We start from the raw sequence: 10493 nt of genomic DNA on the forward strand, positions 1-10493 counted from the left end.
CTGATCAGAAGCAACTGAATGTTTATAAGTATTCTACAGGGGGTTCGGACTGTCCCAGGAGGGTAATATTTTAAAGGACATCAGTGGATGCAAATGAATCTCAGCCATAAGAAGGAAGAAGAGGTGAATAGTACTTTTGTCTCTGGGAGACTTGGAATTTCAGACAGGCTCCATTTTGGAGAATTCTATTTAGCTTGCCTGCATTTGCTGATGTTGTTTCAGTTGGGAATGGGAGAATGATATTCCTTATCCCTGCATCCTGAACTGTTCAGCAGTGTTATGCTATGCTGTTAACAGCTGGCAAGTTCCATGGATATGCAGATGGAAGAGTTCCCCGCTGATATAAAAAGATCTTATGAATTGTGTCTTGTGTAAAAGAGAGCAAAATCCTTTTTACAAAGTAAGTATAACATGAGTAAGAACTGCAATTTTTTTCTTCCCCTGTTGGTCTCTAGCAAACTCTCGTCTCTGACAGTCTAATACATAATCTAGGCACTTTACTGCATTGCTGTGCTCCTTGGAAAACTGTTTTTACATTTTTTTCCTCCAAAGCTAAGCACTTCCTTTCTTCCTTTCTAGTTACGCCATGGTAGTTAGCAATCTTCTAAATGTCTGAATGCTGCATAAATAATTAAGTGGCACAGAATGTGTTGTTTTGCAAAGTAAAAAAAAAATCCACCCATCTAGATTCATGAGCATATTAAGTCATTAGCAAGAGGAATATTCCACCTACAAGAAATACACTAATGAGATAAAATGGAAGGGTGTGAAAAATGTGAGCAACTTTACAATGTTACCACCATACCAGAAAGCCCTAAGAATGGAAAGGCCAAGTCAATGGCCACTCAACACGCAGAAGAAAAAAGATATTCTATAACAGCTTTTATTTATCTTCTTTGTTTGAAAAAAAATGATGGAGTGATTATTTGTAATGTAAAATATAAAAATATCCACTAGGGTTATCATTTGGACCATCTGAGAAAACAACAGGCCTTTTTATTTTCAGAAATCTATACCAATTTAGCATTTTGTATGCATCATGTACATGCATCACCCGATGTACATGTTTACTGATTTAGTACAGTGTTTTTTTTTTTTGGTTTTTTTTTTTGCCTCTTCTCCTCTCTCTTCTGGCCTCAGGACAAGTTGTCTACATACATGTGGATTTGGTGCTTTGTGTTTCTAACTGCTGACACTATAGTACTCCTCTTAACATATCACTCTACCATTAAAATGATTGTGCACAATCACTTAATTCAGTATAATAAATCCTGAATGCAGAAATACTCTTTGGCCAAAATGCCCTAAACCACATGTGTATTCTTTTTTTTTTAAATTTATTTTCTAATGTTTATTCTATTTTTGAAAGAGAGAGAGAGAGAGAGAGAGAGAGAAGGCACGCACACGCATGAGTGGGGTAGGGGCAGAGAGAGAGGGAGACACAGAATCTGAAGCAGGCCCCAGGCTCCAAGCTGTCAGCACAGAGCCTGACACGGGGCTCGAACTCAAGAGCCCTGAGATCATGACCTGAGCTGAAGTCAGAGGCTTAAGCAACTGAGCCACCCAGGCGCCCCACATGTGTATTTTTTAGAAGTTTAATGAACATTGTCTTCATTTATTCCATTCTACTGGATTTGACTCAGAAGATGAATGTTTGGGAATTTTTTTTTTCATCTCAATTTAGAAAATGGGTATTCAGTAATGTATTACTACTATATCTATCTATATTACCTTTATGTGAAATTGAAAACAGAATATTTTATGATTATTTTCTTGTTAAAATGATCTAAAATTAATAACAACTAGGTTCGAGATGAAATCAGAACACAATCAGCAGACTGAATAAAGATGGGTCACTTACTCTCAGGCAAATGAGGAAGGTAAAATGAAATGCACTGAGCTTGTACCAGCTCTCGCTGTACCTGTAACAGATCTAAAGTTGGCAGCAGCAATCATTTACAGAGAACTTCTAAGTGCCAGGGATGGAACTAAGGGCCTTACTGATTTTATTTTCTCATTCAATCATCACAGTAATCCTCGAGGGGTGTGTGTCATTTCCCCATTTGCATATGAGGAAATTGAGGTTCAAATGTATTTGGTAATTTGTCCAGAAAGTGTTAAGAGCCAGCAGTCAAAACCTTTGCACCACTAGAAAATAGCCAGTCTACTTTAGATGGATAACCAAACATGTGGTGGAGGAACTGGTGAAGTGTCCAAGGGGAAAGGTGTAGAGAAGGGCAAAGGAAGAAATGATATCCCTTGGCGTGTGTGCAGGGTGAGGACCCCCAATATTGGGAGTGGTAGTATTGGAGGGCTAGCCAGAAAGTGTTCTGTTTGGTGACACCAAACAGTTAACATAAATGGCATTATTCATTTATTAAAAATGCTACTGAGAAGATGGGAGGGTTGGGCGGGGCTGATGGTACCTCTCCAGAGTTTGAATTTACCATTTACGAGTGCTGTGAATTCAGGTAAGTTGTTTCGCCTCTCCCAGCCATGATCTCTGACACCACATATCTGTTGTGATATCATAAATACATTGTGAGCACTGATGACATTTTAAAAACACTAGCACAATGCTTGGCACATATTGAGGCATTAAGCAAATGTTACTTCCCTCTTCTGTACTTAGTTAAGTTTTACTGAAATTTTCATATGTTAAAGAGATTACTAATTTTTTTCCCAGCTTTTAAAATTTTTGAGTTCCTTGATTTTCTTATTTTTCTGGTTTGCATTAATTACAGTGAACAAAATATTCTATACAAGGATGTGTGATAAATTTGATAAAATATGATAAAACATGAGAATAATAATCAGAAGATATGAACCTGAGTCCTGGCTTTACCATTTATTTATACAATGATACTTACAGGTTGACTGATCAATAGACTAATTTTACTTCCTTTGTAGGGGATCCATCCTGGTTTCTTTTAAGATCTCTTTCTCCTTGGTGTACCATGATTTCACTATGATATGCTAGGTATGTGTTTGTTTATTATTTAATCCTATTTAGGACTTGTTATGTTTCCTGAATCCAAGAATCAGTGGACTTGAACAATTTTAAAAAATTCTCAGCCTGCCTTGTCTCCCCCAGGGTACTTCTAGTATACAGAACTGGATGAACCATAACTCTTGGTTCATGGCACACTTTCAACATTGGTCAATGCACAGACCAATTTTATTTACTTATTTATTATTTAGATTTTTAACACTAGTTATTTTTAGAATAAAATAAGCACCAGTGAATTCATTATCAAACCCCAAAGCTAGGACTTTTAAAATACGCTACGTCTATTCGTATGGTACCTTACACCAATCAACTCGTCATCTCCCTGCCTTTGCCACCACCTGAGGTAAGGATCAGTGAGAATAAACATCATTACCTTACTTTCCTTCTATTATTGTTTTATTGCATCTATATGTAGTTTTAAAGAGTTATTTTATCTTTTATTTTTAATTTCATAAAAAAGAGTAAGCAATATACAATCTCTCTCACTTATATTGCTAATTAGTTAATCGCCTGTGGTGTAGAGCTCAGCAAGATACACCACCTGTCTAACACCCTGTTTCCCTCAGCCTCCCCTACACGTCTTCAAACCAACTTTATGTAGTCACCCTCATTCACCTTCAGTTACTTGAATACACCATCATTTCTCTGAATTTTTACATGTATCGTTCCTTTGCCTGGGATCCGCTTCCCTTTCCCCAGCCTTCTCCCAGATTTTTACTTCTACCCTTAACATTTACCTCAAAAGTCACTTCCTTTCCAAAGCATTTTCTGATCTCCATTCTTGCTTGTCAAAAAAAATAATTAGATACCTCTCATCTTTACTTCCTAATTATTATAGTAATTATCATACATGGTGGTGATAAGTGACTTTCTTATCAGTCTCCCCTATAGATTGGGACCTCTTTGAGGACAGGGACTATTTCCTGCTATATACCTAGCATTAAGCATAGTGCTTAATTAGCACAATGAAGGTGCTAATTAAATGTCTGTAGAATAATAAGTGAATTAAGTGGGCACAACTACACTTAAAAGTTTGGTAACTTTGACAAGGAAGACTTATTCTAATGATTAACAGCCTGTGTGTGTGTGTGTGTGTGTGTGTGTGTGTGTGTGTGTGCGCGTGCGTGCACACACATGTTATGTGTGATGCGTGGCTTAGATGATCTGCTCTCTAAAATTATACACGATTTTCTGACTTCCCATTGATAAAGAAAACTGAGGGCTAAATTTCCATTCACTGTGCCCTATAGATTTTGAAATGCTTAACTTACTACCATTCCCCCCGCCCACCCCCAAATGCTTTTGGAACCAGATTAATAGGGAGAAAAGTAATTCACTTAGAAAGCCTTCAACTCACAGTTGTCTGAGATGGTTTTGTCCACAAACATTATTTTCTCTAGCATAATCAATTTCTCTTTCTGAAGGAACCTCAAATAAGAAAGCAAGATTTAGCTGAGAAATTACTTTTTGAGAAACAAACATTTTTAAACTTGATGAAACTAAACCTTTGTGTTCAGGTTTTTAAAGGATGCCAGTTTAGCAAACATTCTAGACACATCTGATTTGGACATGAGACCCTACACATTAGTCATCAATAGGCAATGGAATAAAGCCTTTATAAGGATATAAAATGTGAAGTAATCTGAAGGCTTTTTGTGGAATATAATGAAAAGAATGCTAACATCTTTGGAAAAACACATTTTGTGGTATGTTTACATGTATCCTTTTGTGAGCTCACACACACGGGCAACAAAATTAGAATTCCATGGCTATTTTGTTTCAAAATTTAAACCATCAGCCATTAATATTTTGAAGTAATTCCTATTCTATTTCCAGTTTGAGCTGAGTCCATCATAACAACACTGTGAGAAAGGAAACAAACTGCATAGATTCCATCTGGCAAATCAGAGGCCTGTAGATCTGACTGTGGTTCAGCCTCTGGCGCCATCAGTTGGGCTCAAAATCAAAAGCTGTGGAAGGAGGTAATTAGCAGGGACTCTAGACCACTCAGTTGGCAACAGCAGGCTTCTTATAGCCACTGGGAAAGTGGGTGGGAAGGGGTTCAGAAATATTCTCTAAAATAACATTGTTCCTTTAGAATGGATGATTGCAATTATAGAGCTATTTTCATGAAAGAAAAGTTGATTTTGATTAACATTCATATCGACACATTTGTTAAGGTGTCAATATTTAATTGGAAAGTTCGACTACCAGCAAAGACGATTATTACAGATTTTTATTTAATAAGAAAACAAGTAGAGGACAACACCTTCTAACTCACTCACAAAGGTAAAAGGGTAACCCACCACCAATTCTTGGTAAGAAAGGGTGACCTTCCCCATCCCATTAATTTCAGCACAAATTAAACCAAGGAGAGGCATTTTGCCAAAGCAATGAAAATATAATCATGTAGGTCACATTCAGAAGATAGTGTCCTCTGAATCTTGCCTGACCAGGCTGTTGATTTCTTAAACTTCAGTGTTAAATGGAAAGAAATTGGCTACATTTAAGCCACTCGATTTGGCTATAGACATGATCATTTACAGATGAAGGCGAAGCAGCCCCGAAATGAACAGAAGATGAGAAGACTGTGTTCCAAATTGACCAGCTGAAGGAAAGTTTATATTTTAAAAAAACAATCACTTGGTCAGTGACTCATGGGGAAAGAATTCTTAAGCTTTCTTCAGGGAAACCCCAGTAAATAACATGTATAATAAAATGGAGATGGTGTTGTCTGTTTTGTTGGGCCGTTCAGTCCACATAATAAACCATTTGGCAAAAAAAGGAACATTCTGAACACGTTTCTCTCTGGGAAACCCCCAAACAGCAAGAACTACTGTGGCTTCCTTACAGTTTTACAGAATATTTTGTATCTCAGACTCGCATGTGAAATAAAAACTTGGAAGAAATGTGGAAAAAAATCTGCTTTTTGTTACAGAGTTGAGGATTTTTCAGTCGGGTGCTTCCATGATTCACACTGCACTCCACTCTTCTGAAACTCAAAACCACATATCATAAAAAGCAACACTGGCTCGAGTTAATTCTTCCTGCTTTATCCCTAGGAGAACCAACCGCTCTAAGTGTGCCCCACATGACACACAAGAGAAATGAATGAAAAGTTTTCGGCCTGCATCAATTTACTGGAATATGGTGTAAATCATATACTTTCAAAGAGATCTGGAGTCTGAACGTTTTTTTTTTTCTAATTTGGGGTTTAACTGACATAATCTACAACAGTTTCAGTTCCTCTCATTTTAATTAGCAAAAGCTTTTGGAATTTTGTTGTTTTGGTCTCCAAGAACATCATGGAAGAAAAAAAGTTGAGCAAAATGAAATGTGCTTCTAAATGATTAAAGAAAGCCCTGTTTGTTGGGGATAGGAATGGTCAGAGTTCTCTATTCTCCAGTCCCCTGCCCAGAATGCTTTGTTCAAGCCACACGGTGCCTAATCAGCATGTCTTTAGATTATTTTATGTTAATTAAAATTATGGTTAGTTTTAGAGGTTAATGTATACATGTTCATGTGGCTTCAAAGCCTTCCCAAATTACTGGCTGAGCTCCCTTGCCTTGGGCAGGCCTGATCTGTGATAAAACTGACCACATTAAACTAAGTTTATTGCTATGGAGTTTTTTTTTTTTTTAACTCAATGGAGAAATTACATTTTGCAGGTTTCTTAAAGAATTTCCCGTTTTAAAACACTCTCTACTGATACCCCAAAAAGGTAAGAAAAAAAGAGAAGAAGAAATGTAAAAGGAAGGGAACAAAGGAACTGGCTTACAGGGGCTGGGTGGGGGGGCAGCTTACTGAGACAATAGATAAGACACAGAACACGACTGATAGATCGCAACTTCTCCATGCTTGCTTTTTGTTGTTGTTGTTTTTTAAACTACAGAAATGCTCCAATTCATTGATTTATTGAGGAAAAATCCCACCAAAAATTCATCAAAAATTGGTTAAAACAGTTTCCTCTAATTTATTTGTCACTTTCTGTCATATGGATGGTAAAGCCCATTAAGTGTTCAATGTCTGTCAGTGACTGTAATTAGGGAAAGTGCATTAGAATGGACAACATAATCCCTGATGGTCATAGCTATAGGGCAGCCTGGTGATGCTAGGCAGGAGACCATCTGGGAGCCAGGAACAAACAGAAGTTGGGACCAGAAATGGGAACAGACAGGTGCTTCTCCTGTGGAGGAGAGGCTGGCAACCTATGACTTGTAATGCAAGTGAATGTGTCAACCTACATCTCGTTCTGATCGCACACTAAATTCCCAGAATGAATCTAACCCAAAAGATTGGAAAGGGGCACATTTTTCATTTACATCATCATCTATTCCTTAAAACTCTCCTTTGTTCGGGCCCTTGCCACCTTTCTCCTTAACTACCATGAGAATCTCTTGACAGGTCTTCTGGCCTCCCATTAAATTCATCCTTCACATGCTGCTAGACTAAACAGTCTAAAACACTGCTCTGATCTTTCATAGCATTTTGATGGCATAGGATGAAGTAGATCATCCTCGGTGACCTATCCCTTGCCTGATTAGGTAGAAGTCCCACCATGTCTGATCTAAACAAATCAGGTGTTACCCATTAGGATGCCTTCCTCACCCATGCCACAGGCAGTCAGGTGCTCCTTTTGAGCCACTGAACCCTGAACATACCTTTCATCACCCTCTATTATAAGCTTCTGTTAGATAGTGAGCTCTTTAAAAACAGAAATCATGGATCACTTAGTAATTTTTGCATTTTTGGTACCTAGCAAGTGCTTAATAAAGGCTTGTTGAACTGCACTGAAGTGAAATGAGAGAAACAATAAAGAACATCAAACTCCAACAGACAGGACAAGCAGGAATGATGTATGAAAGAAGTCGGTTTCACAGATTGCATTCACCTATCAGAGACCGGGAGGTTACTTGGGAAAATCCAGGAAAGTAGAATGGCTCCCTAAAGTGGGGGAAGATTCAGGAAGCTGTTGCCCTAAAATGTTGCTGAACATCAAGTGTTTGTTGTACCTCTGGGTGCTTTGGCCTATAAGCACGGCATGGCATAATCAGACCACAGTATTTTGATTGAGCAGGTAAGCTGCCAGGCCAGGTCGTCATTGGTTTCTGAGCAGATGACTTAATGCTGAAAATAGGGAACGGGCAAGAGTGATTGACAGAGATGAGGTTTCTAAGGCAGTATGAACCAATGCAAATGTTCTAGAAACAGAATGGTGGCAAAACAGATGGAAATAGATAATATGGTTTGGGTAAAAATGTTCAAGAACAGCATCTTTACCCTTTCCCTATTGCCCAAGGGTAGCAAATGCAAATTTTCAATACTGTCACAAGTCAGGAAGGAAATTTAAAGGTAGACTCTAAAATAGTCCCAAGAATGAAATAGTCTCTTACACAGTGAAAGGGAACAACTTAACACCAAAATATTTCACAGCCAGAGATAACCCTCAACTCTCCTTTAAAAGCAACCAAACTTTATTTTCTATTTAGAAAGACAAATGTCAATGAACACCACGGTCAAACTTGGCAGAGTACAACGTAAGAAAATCTCCAAACAAGGAAAATGTGAATATACCTCTTAACAAGTTAATATTATAAAGCAGAATAGTTCTAAAAAGCAAAAAAGATGAAAAAACCCTAAAACTATAAACCTGTACAAATAAACCTTCTACCATTTATATGTGTCAAGTTCAGATCTACTTTCACTCTGGATTTAAAACCAAAATAAAGTACTGGCTATACACTGAAGCTCATCTGAAACACTCCATGGAAGTTTTCAGAGCTTCTTAGCACAAAAGTACAAAGAGATATGGTAATGACTTCCCTGAACAAACAAATATACAGAAAAAAGTGAGTTGGTTTGAGCTCTCAGGGCACACCCGGTGGCCTGTGGCTGCTCTTATCCTGTGCCATGAAGAAATGTATTAGGCCTCTCTAGATCATCCTTCCAGCCTGGGGACTGCCAACAGTTGTTTTCAATGAGGAAGGAGAATGATTCCCCACCACTACCGTCAGAGTTGCAAGCTGAGTCCATTCACAGGCTCCCTCACTACCAGCAAAATGATTTGCTATTGATCACGGTTGGCAGGGACTTGAGAAGGGGGGATGGTTAGAAAGCTGAATTCTAGTAAACCCAGACCTAAGGCAAGATTCTTAGCGTTCCCTCAGTCTATCTCACAGTACAGTCCATGGCTACAGGTGTAAACTCTCCCTCGATGGTGACAGAATGGATACATTAATAGTTTTTGTACCTTATTCTATGGCTACTGTTAATACCGAGAGTAGTAGTTACAAATCCTTCAGGTTATCAAAATTACCCTGGCAGCTTACTTGAAATGAATATTCCCAGGATATTCTAATTTAGAAGACTTGGGGATGGACCCGGAGTTTGCATTTTTAACAAGCAATCTGGGTGCGTCTCGTGCAGGTCAAATGGACCATACTGAGAAACCCAGAGCTAGAGGCTGCTCCCCTTCTTTTGCCCATCCTGCAAGAATGTTTCCCACTGGACACTGATACTACTATGTGGTGACAGAGATTGTTTAAAAAATAAGGCAGGGGGAGGTGTTATTATTTGAGAAAATAAATTCAAGAATCGCAGTGTCAAACACATTCCCATTCCAGTACTCTCAAATTTTAAAAAAAGGCTAATGTGCTGTGTCTAACCAGAAGGGAGACACAGAGTACAATGGAACCCAAACATTTCTGATAATTGAGTCTTCTTATTTAAATAGGCTGAGCATACTTTGGAAATACTGCTATCTAGAACTTTTATGCCACAAAATATAAAAGCAGAGAACTACTGAGGAGGATAATAATACCTAGATTGACATGGGTACCTAAGAATGCTCTGGAGCAAAGATGCCAGGCTATACACAAATCCTGAATGTAAAAGCCAAGCAGTGGCTCAGCAATAGGTAGCTTAATTGATGCCTTTTAGACTGTTGGCAAGTGGTAAGGCCCTTGGTAAACACTGAGCTTGGAAAAGAGATGCTATTTGGGGAATGAGGATGATAATTGGGAATCAGAGCAACTCTGGGGTCCAGAACCATGGCACTTTAACAAAGCTTAAAAGACCATGCCAATACAAAAAATAGTGATATTGAAGAGGGCCAACACCTTTGGAGAATCGACTTTGTTCCTGGCACTATTCTACATACATCACAAGGATTGCCTCATTTAGTCTTTGTGAGGTAGAGATTATTATTTCACAAATGAAGAGAGAGACTCAGAGTAACTTGCACAAAGTCACCCAGCTAATTAAGTGGCAGAACTGGGATTTGAATTCAGACTGGAGTTTTAAAACTCTGCAACTCCCTCTAATCAGAACGGTTAATAGGTTTGCAGCTAAAGGAGACAAACTGAGCAGCAGATATATATATAGATATATAGATATAGATATAGATATATAGATATATTTATAGATAGATATATAGATATAGATATATAGATATATTTATAGATAGATATATAGATATATCTAT

General features: G+C 38.1%; 1 protein-coding gene across 12 annotated transcripts in view; it reads right to left on the bottom strand.

Annotated features, from left to right (window-relative positions):
* DNM3 (dynamin 3) overlaps positions 1 to 10493 on the bottom strand; it is a 569179-nt gene that overhangs the window by 70590 nt on the left and 488096 nt on the right. The window lies entirely within an intron of this gene.

This window comes from Herpailurus yagouaroundi, unplaced genomic scaffold (genome assembly GCF_014898765.1).
Source record: "Herpailurus yagouaroundi ecotype Mexico unplaced genomic scaffold, PumYag 205, whole genome shotgun sequence".
In the NCBI taxonomy this organism is placed as follows: Eukaryota; Metazoa; Chordata; class Mammalia; order Carnivora; family Felidae; genus Herpailurus; species Herpailurus yagouaroundi.